The 13,313-nt window shown below is 41.8% G+C and overlaps 1 protein-coding gene across 16 annotated transcripts in view; it reads right to left on the reverse strand.

Moving 5' to 3' along the window:
* The window catches only part of DLG2 (discs large MAGUK scaffold protein 2), a 1,965,529-nt gene that overhangs the window by 199,137 nt on the left and 1,753,079 nt on the right, over nucleotides 1-13,313 (reverse strand). Inside the window, exon 1 of one of the 16 annotated variants that reach the window (XM_037042855.1) lies at nucleotides 4,826-5,059. The exons of the other annotated variants lie outside the window; for them this stretch is intronic. The gene's annotated coding sequence lies outside the window, so the exon portion shown is untranslated. Of the gene's footprint in view, nucleotides 1-4,825; nucleotides 5,060-13,313 lie in introns of those variants that run through there. 16 annotated transcript variants of the gene reach the window in all.

Below are 13,313 nucleotides of genomic sequence, written 5' to 3' on the forward strand. Positions count from 1 at the left end.
ATGCTTTCACATGAATGATGGAATAGCTATTTACTGGAATAAATATTATCTCATTTGTCAGCATCCTTGAGACATGACTTACTAAAGTAGTTTTATAGCTAAAGAAAGCACAGTTGCAAGATTTGGGGGTAGAGAATACTTTCCAAAATGCATCTTGCCTTTTCAGCTAGAACACTACTTCATGAAGACAAGAATAGCAAAAGCAAAAGCCAAAAAAAAATCACTCTGTTAATTGCATAATATCTGTCAGTGCACTTAAAATAAATAAATAAATAAACAAATAAACCAAAAACTGCCCCCAAACTCAAGATTCTTAAAATTATAGAGATTTAGCTGCCTGGAACTTCTGGCTGTTAGTTCTTAGGTGGGTCTTTGTCTTCAATACAATAGAAAAGGAGGCCTTGGGACAATGAGGCCCCGGACAGCGAGGGGCTGTAATAATGATAGAAGGCCACACAGAGCCACTGATTGCCATCTCTGCTTTTCATACCAGACTGTAAGGCAGAGTTCCGCTGGGATCCTGCAGGCAGCCTTCCATTAGTCCTCAGCACTAAGGGTTACAAGTGCAATTCAGAACTAAAGATAATAAAAGGGCACCTGAAATTAGCGATGGTCTCTCTGACCAAATAGACTTTCTAATGGCATAAAAGGCAAGTGGCAGAGAGTTTTTTTCTAAAGATTTCATTTATTTACTTTTAGAGAGAGGGGAAGGGAGGGAGAGAAACACAGATCAGCTTCCTCCCGCATCAGGGCCAGGCCTGCAACCCAGGCACGTGCCCTGACAGCGAACTGAACCACTGACCCCTCAGTGTGTGGGATGATGCCCAGCCCACTGAGCCACACGGGTCAGGACAAAGGCAGAGAGTTTTAATCCAGCTGACCTTAAGATCACCAACATTGGTTTATGCCTCTGAACTGGAAGAAAGGCCGATTCCAATCTTGATGAATCTGGCTGCTATCAATTCCAAAATGGTACTTAAAGAGCTTTTAATTTGAGATCTTGGTAGCTTTGATCATTTTTTGTCCCAATAATTTCTTTTGGCTTAATGCGGGAAGGTCAAACGCAAAAACAAACAAAACTGTACCAAACCAACGCCCCCGAAATTTTAACTTCACTAAAATATAATTAAACATTCTTCAAAGCAGGGTAGGCCTGTCTCTAACACTTTGGGGGCTCAGGGCAAAACACAAGTGGAGCTCCCAGACCTGGGCCAGCCCTTCTTTTCTGCCATAGTTCCTTCCTGCACCACAAAAGGCCTTTCATGCAGCTGTGTGCACATCCCAACTTACTAGTCCAAACAAGTGATCAAACCCCATGCAAATAGCAGCCTCTTGGCTTTTCCTACATACCCGGGGGTAGGCACACCATACATCTGATGGAAAGAGGCTCGGGACTGTTTGGGGAAGAAACTCTGGGGTGCCGCCTACCTCAAGTGTGGTCTGGAGAGCAAGATCCAAATGCGTGCATCCACTGAGCCCACAGAGCCAGAGGTGCCATGGAAAGTCGTCCAGGTGTAAGTTACTGATTCAAGGTAACTTTTGGACTTTATCCTGGATTTGGTAGACTGACGAACTTTAAAAATTTTTCATACTTGATTTTATACTTTGGTGAGAATTACAGAGATGGCCCAGAAAAATCTGATATTGATCAGCATTCAACAAAAATGAGAGCAAAGGCAATCCCTAACTTCATTTTTTTATACCCTGTACACTTTGATTGAGGTTAAATATGTGGGGAGAAGACTCAAAGTGGGTATAGGGCCAAGAACCTCCAATGGTATTATGTAGAGCTAGGCAATCCTGTAGGGTAAATTCCACCATGATGATTCCACTGTAGATGCTGGAATCAGACAGGTATGCGTCCAAATTCTAGAACTGCCATATGCCAATTTAAATTAGCAGTATTTAAACAAACATTCTCTGATCTCATTTTCTCATTTGATAATAGGAAGCGAAACAGAACCTAGTTGGTAGGGCTGTGATGAGCACGAAATGAGAAAATACATGTAAATACATTCAGTGCATTGCCCAGAATGTAATAAATGATATTTACTATATAATCAGGTACTTTAATGCAATGTCAGGGCTGGAGTTATGGCCAAATCACTGTTTAGCAAGTAACTTAGAAGGCAATGATATATTATTTGGCATCGGTTTATTTTCATGCTCTCTATTTGAAATCCAGCTTATTCTTTGAAAAATCATGTAAAGACTGGATGCCATTCTAAGAATTAGTTGGAAGTGACCTGAGGGGTAATAATTATGTATTTACTAGGTCTCCAAAATAAAACACAAAACTAGCTGTAGAAAGTATATCTTACTAATGAGGAAAATTTGTATAATCTTCCTATTCATGTACTGTACATATTTCTTTCAAAACTAACATCAGAATGAGTTAATACATTTTACAAAATCCAACTGAGAACAATAATAACTACCTTTTCTTGGCTCCCCTTTGTGCTGAACAGTGCAGTATTTGCTACCCCTACGGCATGCATCTGGTGTAATCTTCCTAACTTCCCCCTCCCTGTTTTACAGATAAGACCACAGGGGACCCAAACCCCTGCCCTTGTCACTGAACACCACTGAGCCAGGTCTCCGAACAAACCCCCTGCCACCCCCGCCGGCTCCAACCACCTCCCAACCTCTGCCAAAGAAAATCACAGGTGTCAAGGAGGCCACGTGTTCATGCTTCTTTGGCTTTTAATCCTTTTTTGAGAGGCATGTTTTTCTGTATGTATGTGCTGTCAGTGAAGGCGCTTGTCACCGTTCCTATTTGTCTTGCTGTAAATTTAACTGAGAATAACTCATGCTAAATTTTCTTTTGTTGCTATAGCATTATTTTGGGAGGGTGGAGAAGATGGGAAAACCACCGGCAAATGAGAAGAAACTCAGTTTATTGAAATTGGTACATTGATTTATTTCCCCATAAAACCACTCTGGCTCAAAAACCAGATACTGCTGTGAAATAAACCATGGGCTCTGGCATCTTTTTAAAAAATGCAATACAATAAAATACGCTGTATAATACATCACAAAGCTACTTTACAACTCTATTGTTCTTGGCATTAAGATACATTAACACTTGGAGGAACCTGCAGCTGTGTGTCCAGAGCTTTGCAAAAGCCCCATGGGCTAACAGGAGCATCAAACGCAGACATTTGTACCTGCAATGTTGTGCTGATTTCCTACCTCCATCATCATTGCTACAGCCCAGGGGCTCAGAGCAGAACATAAGACAAAAAGACATTTTACAGGCCCCTGGTGGGGCAATGGCTGTAGACTAGAAGCCAAGTCTCAGGTTTCATACTCCTGATGCCAACCACAATATATTACCCCTCTGCTCTTGAAGCAGAACTTACTTAGGGCAATGGGAAAATATGGAAAAGCTATTTATGGGACAAAAGAAGTATGACTGAAAAATGTGTTCCTGGAAAAAGATGTATTCCATATTCCCAGTTTACCAAGTTTTGGAGCAATCAGAAAGTACACCAGGAAAGGAGAAATAACTTTACTGGAAGTGTAGTGGTACTGAGGGCCAAAACATTTATCTGAGGAAAGCAAAGAGCAAGCTAAGTCCCCGGTGAAAAAAAAATCATGCATTTTTTTTTTCAAAGAGATGCTAAAATGAGTGGTCTTTCTTGCAGATAAAGAGACTGTTCTTGTCAGATCTGCAGCTCCTACAGCTACAGAGAAAGTGCAGTTATGTATAAGGTAAACGTTTCGGGCAGACAGTTAATGGGTTCGGAAGACAGGAGCTCCTTGCCAGTGAAATAAAGCAAATGTCAACAAGCCAGACACACTTGAAACATTCAGAAAAATGTCTTGCTATTCCTCTCTATATTTAATATGCCATATGACACCACAGTTAAATCTGCTACTGCAAAAAAAGAGTACACCAAGCTGTTGGTTTCCATGAGATTTGGACAGAGGAGAAACAACGCAGCAGAAAGGAACCGGGGAAGGCACAGCCTTTACTTTTCCTTTTGAGGAGGAAATGACTCCCTACAGCTAGCTGACCGGGAGTCACTGCTCAACCTGCCTGGAGCCAAGACCGGGAGCACACCCTGATGGAGACCCACATGCAGCCTCCGGTAATTATTAATGGGAACGAGAAACTAGAACAAACAGTCACAAGTTACACAAATGCAACAATCATGCCCTCTGCATTTGTCTGTCCTGTGGGTGCTTCGTATATCTCTTTCTGTAAAGATCCGGTCTTTTCTTTCACTCTCTCCTCCACCCCATCAACAGGCATGCAAATCCCCTCGGATTCTGATCGCACCCCAGCAAAAGGCAAGGACTACCACCATACTGAGTTTCACAATAAAATCTCACAATGCCAATTATTCACAGCCCCTCAGTTCTGTTCACACAAAAGATCGCAATTTGAATCTTGCCTTCCACAGGTTCAGCTCTGTTGGAGCTGGTTACCAGGCAAACTGTCTGTTTTAAGATTTACCGAACATTGGGGAGGGGACCCTCAGGGGGTGGGGATGGACAAACCACCTTGTACATACCTCCTTTTGGCAGCTAAGAAAAACAATTTCGTGACAAAGCTCACCGAACACATGAAACCGACAGAATGAAACCTGAGAAACTTTAGCAACCAAAGAAAGCAGCTTTCCAAGGATCAGAGTGAATAATTGATTCGTCAGGTTTTGTTTCATCTTTTAAGCTATTTTGCTCATTAAGGGAATTGTGGAATTTGTCAGCAGCCCAAACACTAACACACACTCTGACAGCAAGTGCATATTCAGAACTACAGATTCATTCGTCAAGCTTATTCAACAACAGCGATTAGCTGCAAAGGCAGGGAACTTACCAGGCGCAAAATTATTGGAACAAAGCAGGGAGGAGGCAGGAGGCACTAAAGGCAGCTTCTCCGTCTCCTTGGTGCCAGGTTCTCCTGTCTGCCGTCCGGTTCACACTTGCCTTTATAACTAAGACTCCGACAGAACTCAACTAGCGAAACCTGATAAATTATAAAACAGCCCCTCCTAGACTCTCATATTTTACAACACAGGGGGTGACCATGTAGCATCCTCACTCCCTGGGTACATATATTTCCTTGTAACTCAACCCGATAAATATATCAGCCTTAGAAGCAGATACAGTAATTGGTGTTTGGGATGTGCCAGCATTAACCAATGAGATGCTTTCCCACCACAGTACTGTGCCTTCATTCCCTCTGGTGTTCCCCCACACCTTGTTAAGGTGGACCCACCCAACCCAGTGGGGGGGGCAGGCAAATTGGGCACAATGTGAAGGAAAGCCCCTGCATCTCAAACATACACATAGGGACATGTAGTACTCAGGGTTAATTCTCATAATAGTTCTGCAAAGATCAGCCTTCATATTTACATACAATGTCACAATGTACCAAACACTTTCTTCCTGAGCCTCTTGGCAACCAGAAGAGGTATCAGTAGTGCTGCTACCGTATTTACGAGCCTCCAGAGCTCGGAGAAGGTAAGTGACTTTGTCCAATGTTCCCAGAAACTGAGGGATGCAAGGAACCTTAGAGACTGGGTTGTTCAATCTGCTCACTGTGCAGATGAGAAACCTGTAGCAAGAAAGAAAAAGTAACTTGCTCAAGTCACCTAGTTTCCTAGTGTGGTCTTCTCATGTCAAGAACAGTGTCCTTCTATCCTCCCACGCCACCTCTACAGCATGGAAGTCCTGAAAATGCGGGATGGAGGGGCATACAGGAATCAGAAACAATATCATTAATTGACAAAAAAATCATTAGCAGGCAGGCTGCCGGGAGGAAGAGCAGTGCTGGAGCTTTCTGCTTCCTCGGTCGAGGTCAGAATCACCTCTTTAGTGTCATTGGATATCAACATTAGAAAACCTTTTTCAGTAATAAGAGCTACTATCAAGTACTTCTTATGTGCCTGGGAGTATGCTAGGTGCCTAGACTCATTTAGCCTTCAAAATATCCCTATGAGGCATGTAGTATCACGACAAGAAACAGATGGAAACTGAGATTCAGGGGTTAAAAAAAAAAATCCAAGCAGGATCACAGCTGCTCAGTGGCAAGGCTGGAATGGAGTCCAGACAACCTGGTGTCACTGCCCACACTCAGACACGTCATCTGGTCTCAAGCCATGTTTTACATCAACTCAGAGGCAGATGAGCAGAGCGAGAAGCAGATTGATTTACTACGGCCTTTAGCAGGAAGAGTAAAAAGATCAGAGGTTTTGAACCCCGCTCCTGACTTGTGTGTAAGCCCTGGTTTTGTGGCTCCCCACTCAGCCCCACTGCACCCAGCTTCCACTTAGCATTTGCTCCTCACTGGTCAGGGTTCTGCTCCTGCCCCTCACAGGAGTGGTCCCTGATGTCCTGCAAAGAACAGCATCTTCCTTCCTCCACTACGCTTTACTCTCTAATTGGACTTTGCTTTTATTTATAGTACTTGTCTCTCCTTAAATGTATGTTAAGTTTATTTACGTTATTAACTTTTGCTTCCCCCCATGAGGATGTAAACACCATGAGGCCAGGGGTCTTGTCTGTTTTGTCCACGGTGCCAGAACAGGGTCTGCCACATAGGAGCTACTTAAACATTTATTCAGTGAACGTGGTCAAAGGTCCATCTTGACTACTTATTCATTATATATCTTTTTTATTTATTAATTTTAGGTAGAGAAAAGGTTGGGGGGAGGAGAGAGAGAGAGAAAGAAAGAGAGAGACTGATTTATTTGTTGTTTCACTCACTTATTTACGCATTCATTTGTTAGTTCATGTATGTGCCCTGACTGAAGATCAAACCCACAACTTTGGCGTATTAGGATGACACTCTAACCAACTGAGTTACCCAGCCAGGGCTAGTTATAGATCTTAGGATAAATTGTTTAATGTCGTTAAATCATAAATTCCTCAATTATACATTTGTTTACAAGCGACGCCTAGTCTAGCAGTGAGGGCCTCACCATGACAACGTGCCTCTCACTGAGGGTCTCCTCCCTTCCTCCCCAGAAGAGCAGAGGCAACACAAAGCACCTGACGCCGAGCCCCGGTGCCTGCTTCATGCATGTGAAACCCCCAGGGCACTGTAAAGCCACCGCGGTTAGCCGTGCACACGTGGTAGCTTTGGGTGCTGGCAGCTCCACTGTCCTGCCAGCCCACAGGAGGAGAAGCAAGGCTCCCAGAGGATGCTCCTTCAGAAGGAGGCGGCACTAAACGCACCCCGAATCAAGATGAGGGGGGAACCATCCTAATAATCACACTTTGGATACAAAAACAGTCCAAAACAAACAAACACAAAAACAGCCCTTACATTACACTCTGGTACTTTGCAGTGTATTCAGCTTCTCCTTTGAATGACTACTACGGCAATTCCAACAATTCTGTGAGAGTGGTCATGGTATGGGTTGCCTTGTCTCCCTCCCCAAACTCAAGTCCTAACCCCGCCATTACCTCAGAATGTGGCCTTATTTGGAAACAGGATTGTGGCAGATGCATTATCAAGTTAAGAAGAGGTCATACTGAAATAGAGTGAGTCCCTAATCCGATATGACTGGTGTCCTTATAAAAGGCAGAAATTGAAACACAGACATGCACAGAGGGAGAAGGCCATGTGAACACTGGAGTGATGCTGACACAGTCAAGGACCTTCCAGAAGCCAGAAACCAGGAGCCAGGTAGGGAACAGACAATTCCCTACCTTCAGGGGGACTGTGGCCCCACCGACGCTTCAGTTTCAGACTTTTGGGCTCCAGAACTAGGGGACGGTACTTCCTGTTGTTCTAAGCCACCTAGTTTTTGATCCTTCGTAACAGCAACCCAGGATATTAGTACAGTCAGATATTATCCTCGTCTGACACATGAGGAAATTGCATCCCAGAAAAGTTGAGTAACACACTCCAGGTTTCCTGGCTAGGAATTAGCAGGGCCCAGATCTGTGCAACTTGAAGGCTCACCATAGTAGCAGCCTTGTTCCTAGAGGCTGGTCCCTGACCTGGTCCGTTCAGGGCAGGATCAGAAATGTAGGAGGCAGTGATTTTTCATCAAGTTAAAATGTCTTTCTTTTTTAAATAAGATTATGTCTTTTCTACTCTTTGCTTTTTCCCCTCCCTATTGACTTGTCTTTTTACTTCTGAAATGATGGGAATAGACAGATTTTGTCTTGTTTTTTAGTAACCTTTATTTTTTGGCAAGGTAAAAAGTTGGTCATTCTACTGACCTTTAGCATTTAGTTTGAAATATTTCCAGTCTGTGAAATGTAAAAGGTTGTTCTAATGCTGTCTAAATGCTGTCCACTTTCAAAAATAAAGAAGGTTTTAGCATGGAGCCACATTCGATGGTGGGGAAAAGAATGTTTTTCTCTCAATTAGCTGCAAAGGTCTCTCCCTGCTCATATATAAAATGTCAGTGCTAATGGTCACAATCTCTCATTCCACAAATTTGTATAAATCAGTATAACAGTACCCATTCATAACTGAATTCAACAAAATTCAGACCTTTTCTTTTCAAAATTCAGTCCTGTCCTGCTTCTTCTTCCTTCTTTGTTAATGAAGATTTTCTGTTTCAGTAACATTCTTGGGTTGCTTTTGACCTGATCCATTTCCTTTCAGGCTCAGGGCCTGTGGGTTTGTGCAAACGCCTGAGCATTAAGTGCAATCACCTCTGTGAAGCACCTAGAACATTGCAGAAGTCCTCAGTCAATGCTAGTTCCCTTCAAAGAAAGGGGTAAAGCTTTATGCATGCAGGAGGGAAACAGCTTTAGAACCAGCGGAGATTTAGAGCAACTGGATGACTGGTAAGATGAGCCAGCATGGGGAGTGTTTGTGAACTTCATTCTTTTGCTGAGCATTCGGTGATCCACAAGACAGTTTATGGAAATTGTGGTAGTCTCTTTTTTATTAATTCATGTTCATGAATATGTATGGTTTACATATGTGTATACATATAAACATGTAGGTAGATACTGATAAATTGTATGTATCATTAATTTTTTTAAAGATTTTATTTATTTATCTTTAGAGGGGAAGGGAAGGAGAGAAGGAGAGAAATATCAATGTATGGTTGCCTCTCGTGAGTCCCCTCCTGGGAACTGGCCTGCAACCCAGGCATGTGCCCTGACTGCGAATCGAACCGTGATCATGTGGTTCGCAGGCCACGCTCAATCCACTGAGCTACACCAGCCAGAGCTCATTAATTTTTTTTTAGTGAGAGTATGTGCACCCTCTTCAGTTTCTGAGAAACCCAGAAGGAAAAAGACTTCATTTATGAGTTTGCTTTCTTTGTTTTACTATTATCAGGTCCCCTATAATCTAATGTATATCCATCAATTTGTCCTATCTTGGGAAAACTTAGTAAAAGCAAACTTCAACCCATCTATTTGCAAGAGTTATCTCAATCTCCAAATCAATAAGAAAAGGAATTTCTTTCTTCCATGAGTATTACTGGAGGGCCTCTTATATCCAAGGCTCTGTATTATTTTGTTGGATGCCAGAAGAACAATGCAATCAGAGGTAGATTTCCTGTCCCCTAAGGGGCAATCAGTCCAGGGAGAAACAAGCAGAGAATAACTAACTATACAGCTACAAGGCATATTTGATAAGAACTTTCCTTAAGGTGCTATTGATGTCCAGGGGAAGAGCATCCAACCTAGTCCTGAGGAGGTGAGGTCAAGAAGACTTCCTGGAAGAAGTGATATCTAAGCTAAGTCTTGATGGATGACCAGGAGATGAGAAGGGTGAGAAGCATGTGATGTGCAAAGGTCTGGGAGGCAAGGAGTTAACCATGAATCTCTGGGGGAATGGAATTTTATCAAGCAAGTAAGAATCTAAGTTATTATGATAGAAAAAGTCTAATCAGAGTTATTAGGCATGCCAGGAAATAATTAGTCTTTTTTCATGAACTTCTTCAAAACATAGAGGCTGAAGTACATAAGGTCATGCTTTCTAGTGAGCCAGTCCTGATTCATTAAGCTGACCTTTGCAAGCTGCTTAACTTCTCTAAATTGAAACTTGATTCCCCATCTGTAAAATGGGATAATCATACTATTTCACACAGCTGGTGTGTTATTTTGAAATAAAAAATGTAAAACATCTTGCTTCTTGCCTGCCACGAAATAGATACTGGAGTAAATGTTAATTCATGTCCTAAAACTTGAGTCATTGCGAATGAGAACCTACATCATTCATATTAATTTTTGTTTCCCACTGGGCTACTTTTACTTGGTTTCCTCCCAGACCGCTTGTTTCGAAACTTTGATTGCTAACTTCCTCATTTTTAATAATTTTGAAGCACAACCACCCATTATCTAAATATTTACATACGTGTTTATAAATTGTAGGATGTACAATCACAGTATTATGGCACCGCATGTACATTTTAAAACCTATACCACCACAGATTTAAAGGCTGAGATGAAAAATTAATATAAAGAGAAAGGCTTCAGCTTAAATACTGTTGGGATACATGTATCCACTTCGGAGAATACTCGAAGCTCCTGGAGAGAAAAGATCTCATCTCATTTATTCACGGAGCACCAAGCAGCACAGAATGAGCACTGAAGACATGTCTAGGAATTACAGAGGCAACCCTGAGACGTTAGAAAGAAAATAAAAACAGAAAAACTGGGTGCTCTGCTAATGTCACTCCCTATTCAAGGCAGTTTTTATATTTTTAATTTTAATAGACATTTTAATAATAATAAAAGTTTAATATAGTAGAAATGTTAAGCAACCAAAATGTAAGTGCCTCTCTTCCAAATGTACACAGCAGGTAAAGTGTGTGCATGTGTGTGTATAATTTTTATTTTTATATATACTTTTAATATATGTATTCAAAGGCTAATAGTAATAATAACAATTTGCTGAGCAGTTATAAAGGGCAGACGCTATGCCGATCACTTTACATGTACTTTCTTATTTGGTTCTTACACTATTCCAGGTGCCACTGCATCTCTCCAGAAGGTATCAAACATATTTTGGTGTATCTGGGGGGTCCATAAACCATGGCATGCAGACCGAACCTGGCCCACGCTGCATTTTTTGTATACTCCATGAGCCAAGAATGGTTTTCTTTTTAATTGGTTGAAAAAAATTGAAGGAAGAATAGTGCTTTATGGCATGAGACAATCATATAATACTCAAAATTCAGTGCCCATAAATAAAGTTTTATTGGAACTTAGCCATAACCATTCATTTATGTATTATCTGTGGTTGCTTTAACATGACAACCATAGAGCTGATTAGTTGCAATAGAGAACATATGGCCCGTAAAACCTACAATATTTATTATCTGGCCTTTTACATGTTTACAATACGCTGACCCCCATGTATGTGAATGGAGCCCACTGGAATTACTCGGGTTACAGTTTGCATGGTTGTAAATCATGTCCAGATAACAATCCTATATGGAAATGTAGGCTCAAAGAGATTAAGTCACTAGTCACGTAATTAGGAAGTGGCCGAACCAGAACCAGAGACTTTTAGGACAACATTTTAAGGCTGGAATATGCCCTTGCTCCTGTGTAAGTTCAGACCCTTTTTCTCTGATGACCTCGTCCAGTTACATGACTTAGGCAGCCACTGCCAACGTAACTTCCCACTGTCTCACTGTGTCCTCCAGATTTTAATACTGTTATAGCTAAGGACACAGTGGAGTGGAGAAGGGGTCAGTGGAACAGAAGCACAATTCACTCCTTCATAGCTACCTCCTCGAGTCTCTCTCATACACACTTGGCCCCTCGGTATGAGGCTTTGCCGTCTCTGGCTGAGCTGAAAGTGATGAAAAGGACATGTGATGGGACTCTGGAAACCTCATTACTGGCTCTTTGCCTACAGAAACTCAGCCAGCTTATCTTCTTTCCCAAGGAACTTCAAACTTACACTGGCTCAGCTGGTTCTTTCCAGGTGCCTATAACAAGCTGCTCCGCCCAGCTGAGATCAGAAGTTGGTAGGCCAGACTCTGGGTATGCTTTTCTATCCTGGAGAACATGTCTCTTTTTTCCCAGTCCTCAGTGTACATGATCCTCTTGGGGTCTCAGCCCCTCCTGGGTTGTACTCTGGATGCTATACAATGTGAGTCACAATCACTTCTTCTTGGACAGTATCCTGGAGGCCCAGATACATTAATATAATTTCTGTGGCTGCCCCCGTTACAGCTAGAATTTCACTTGTGAGCAAGAATAACAGTGGCAAGGCATCAACTATGTGAAGTTATAAGAATGGCTCTTTTTTTTAAAGATTTTATTTATTTATTTATATTTAGAGGGGAAGGAGAGAGGGAGAGAAACATGAATGTATGGTTGCCTTTCATGCATCCCCTGCTGGTAGTTGGCCTGCAAGGAACTGGCCTGCAATCCAGGCATGTGCCCTGACTGGGAATCGAACCACGATCCTCTGGTTCGCAGGCGCATGCTCAATCCACTGAGCTATGCCAGGCAAGAATGGCTCTTATATAGGTTAATTTCATTGAATCCTCCCAGCACATGATGATGATTTATTCCCATATTATAAAGACAGTGAAACTCATGGGGAATTAAGCACCACATACTTTTCATGTACCTGGTGAGTGGTAGGTCTTGGCTTTAAACCTAGAGCTCTCTGACTAAATAGGTAAGTGTCTGTTATTTCAATAAAGAAGCCCTCCATGAAAAAGTCAGGGCTTTCTTTTTTGTTATAATAGTCATTAAAAAGCAAGCAAACTATCACCCCTTCCAAATCACAGCATCATTATTCTTTATAATTGGGACACTGCCCAACATTCTGGAGTTGAATGATGGGCAGGGTGTACATTTTTAAACAAATAATTTAAGCAACCTGGTTCCTCTGCAAATCTATAAAATGGGGGCCACTTGTCTACCTTGTAGGATTGTAGGTAAAAGAACGTAAGCATTCCATTTATATGAAATGTTCAGAATCGGCAAATCCATACAGGAGAAAGTAAACTCAAAGTTTCCTAAGGCTGTAGAGCACAATTGGAAGTGACTGCCCATGAGTGTGACTTTTCTTTTTGGGATGATGAAAATGCTCTAACATGGTTTATGGTGATAGTTACACAACCGTGAATATACTAAAAACCATTGAATTATAATATGTTAAATGAATGAATAATATGGTATATGAATTTAGTAGACAAAGTACTTAGTACAATGACTAGTAAATGCTTTCTAAACATGACTTCTGTCATTACATTTTTGAGAGAGAGATGGGTTGATTCATCAAATCCATTTCCTCATCTGGAGCACAAATCTACATTCCACCCCAGAAGTTAGGTACAGCCATATATCTTAGCTCTGGCCAATGGAATGTGAGCTCTGGCCGATGAAATGGAACGGTCTTGGCCCATGAAAACGAA

The sequence above is a fragment of the Sturnira hondurensis genome, unplaced genomic scaffold (genome assembly GCF_014824575.4).
Source record: "Sturnira hondurensis isolate 20B ecotype Veracruz unplaced genomic scaffold, ASM1482457v3 Scaffold0003801, whole genome shotgun sequence".
In the NCBI taxonomy this organism is placed as follows: Eukaryota; Metazoa; Chordata; class Mammalia; order Chiroptera; family Phyllostomidae; genus Sturnira; species Sturnira hondurensis.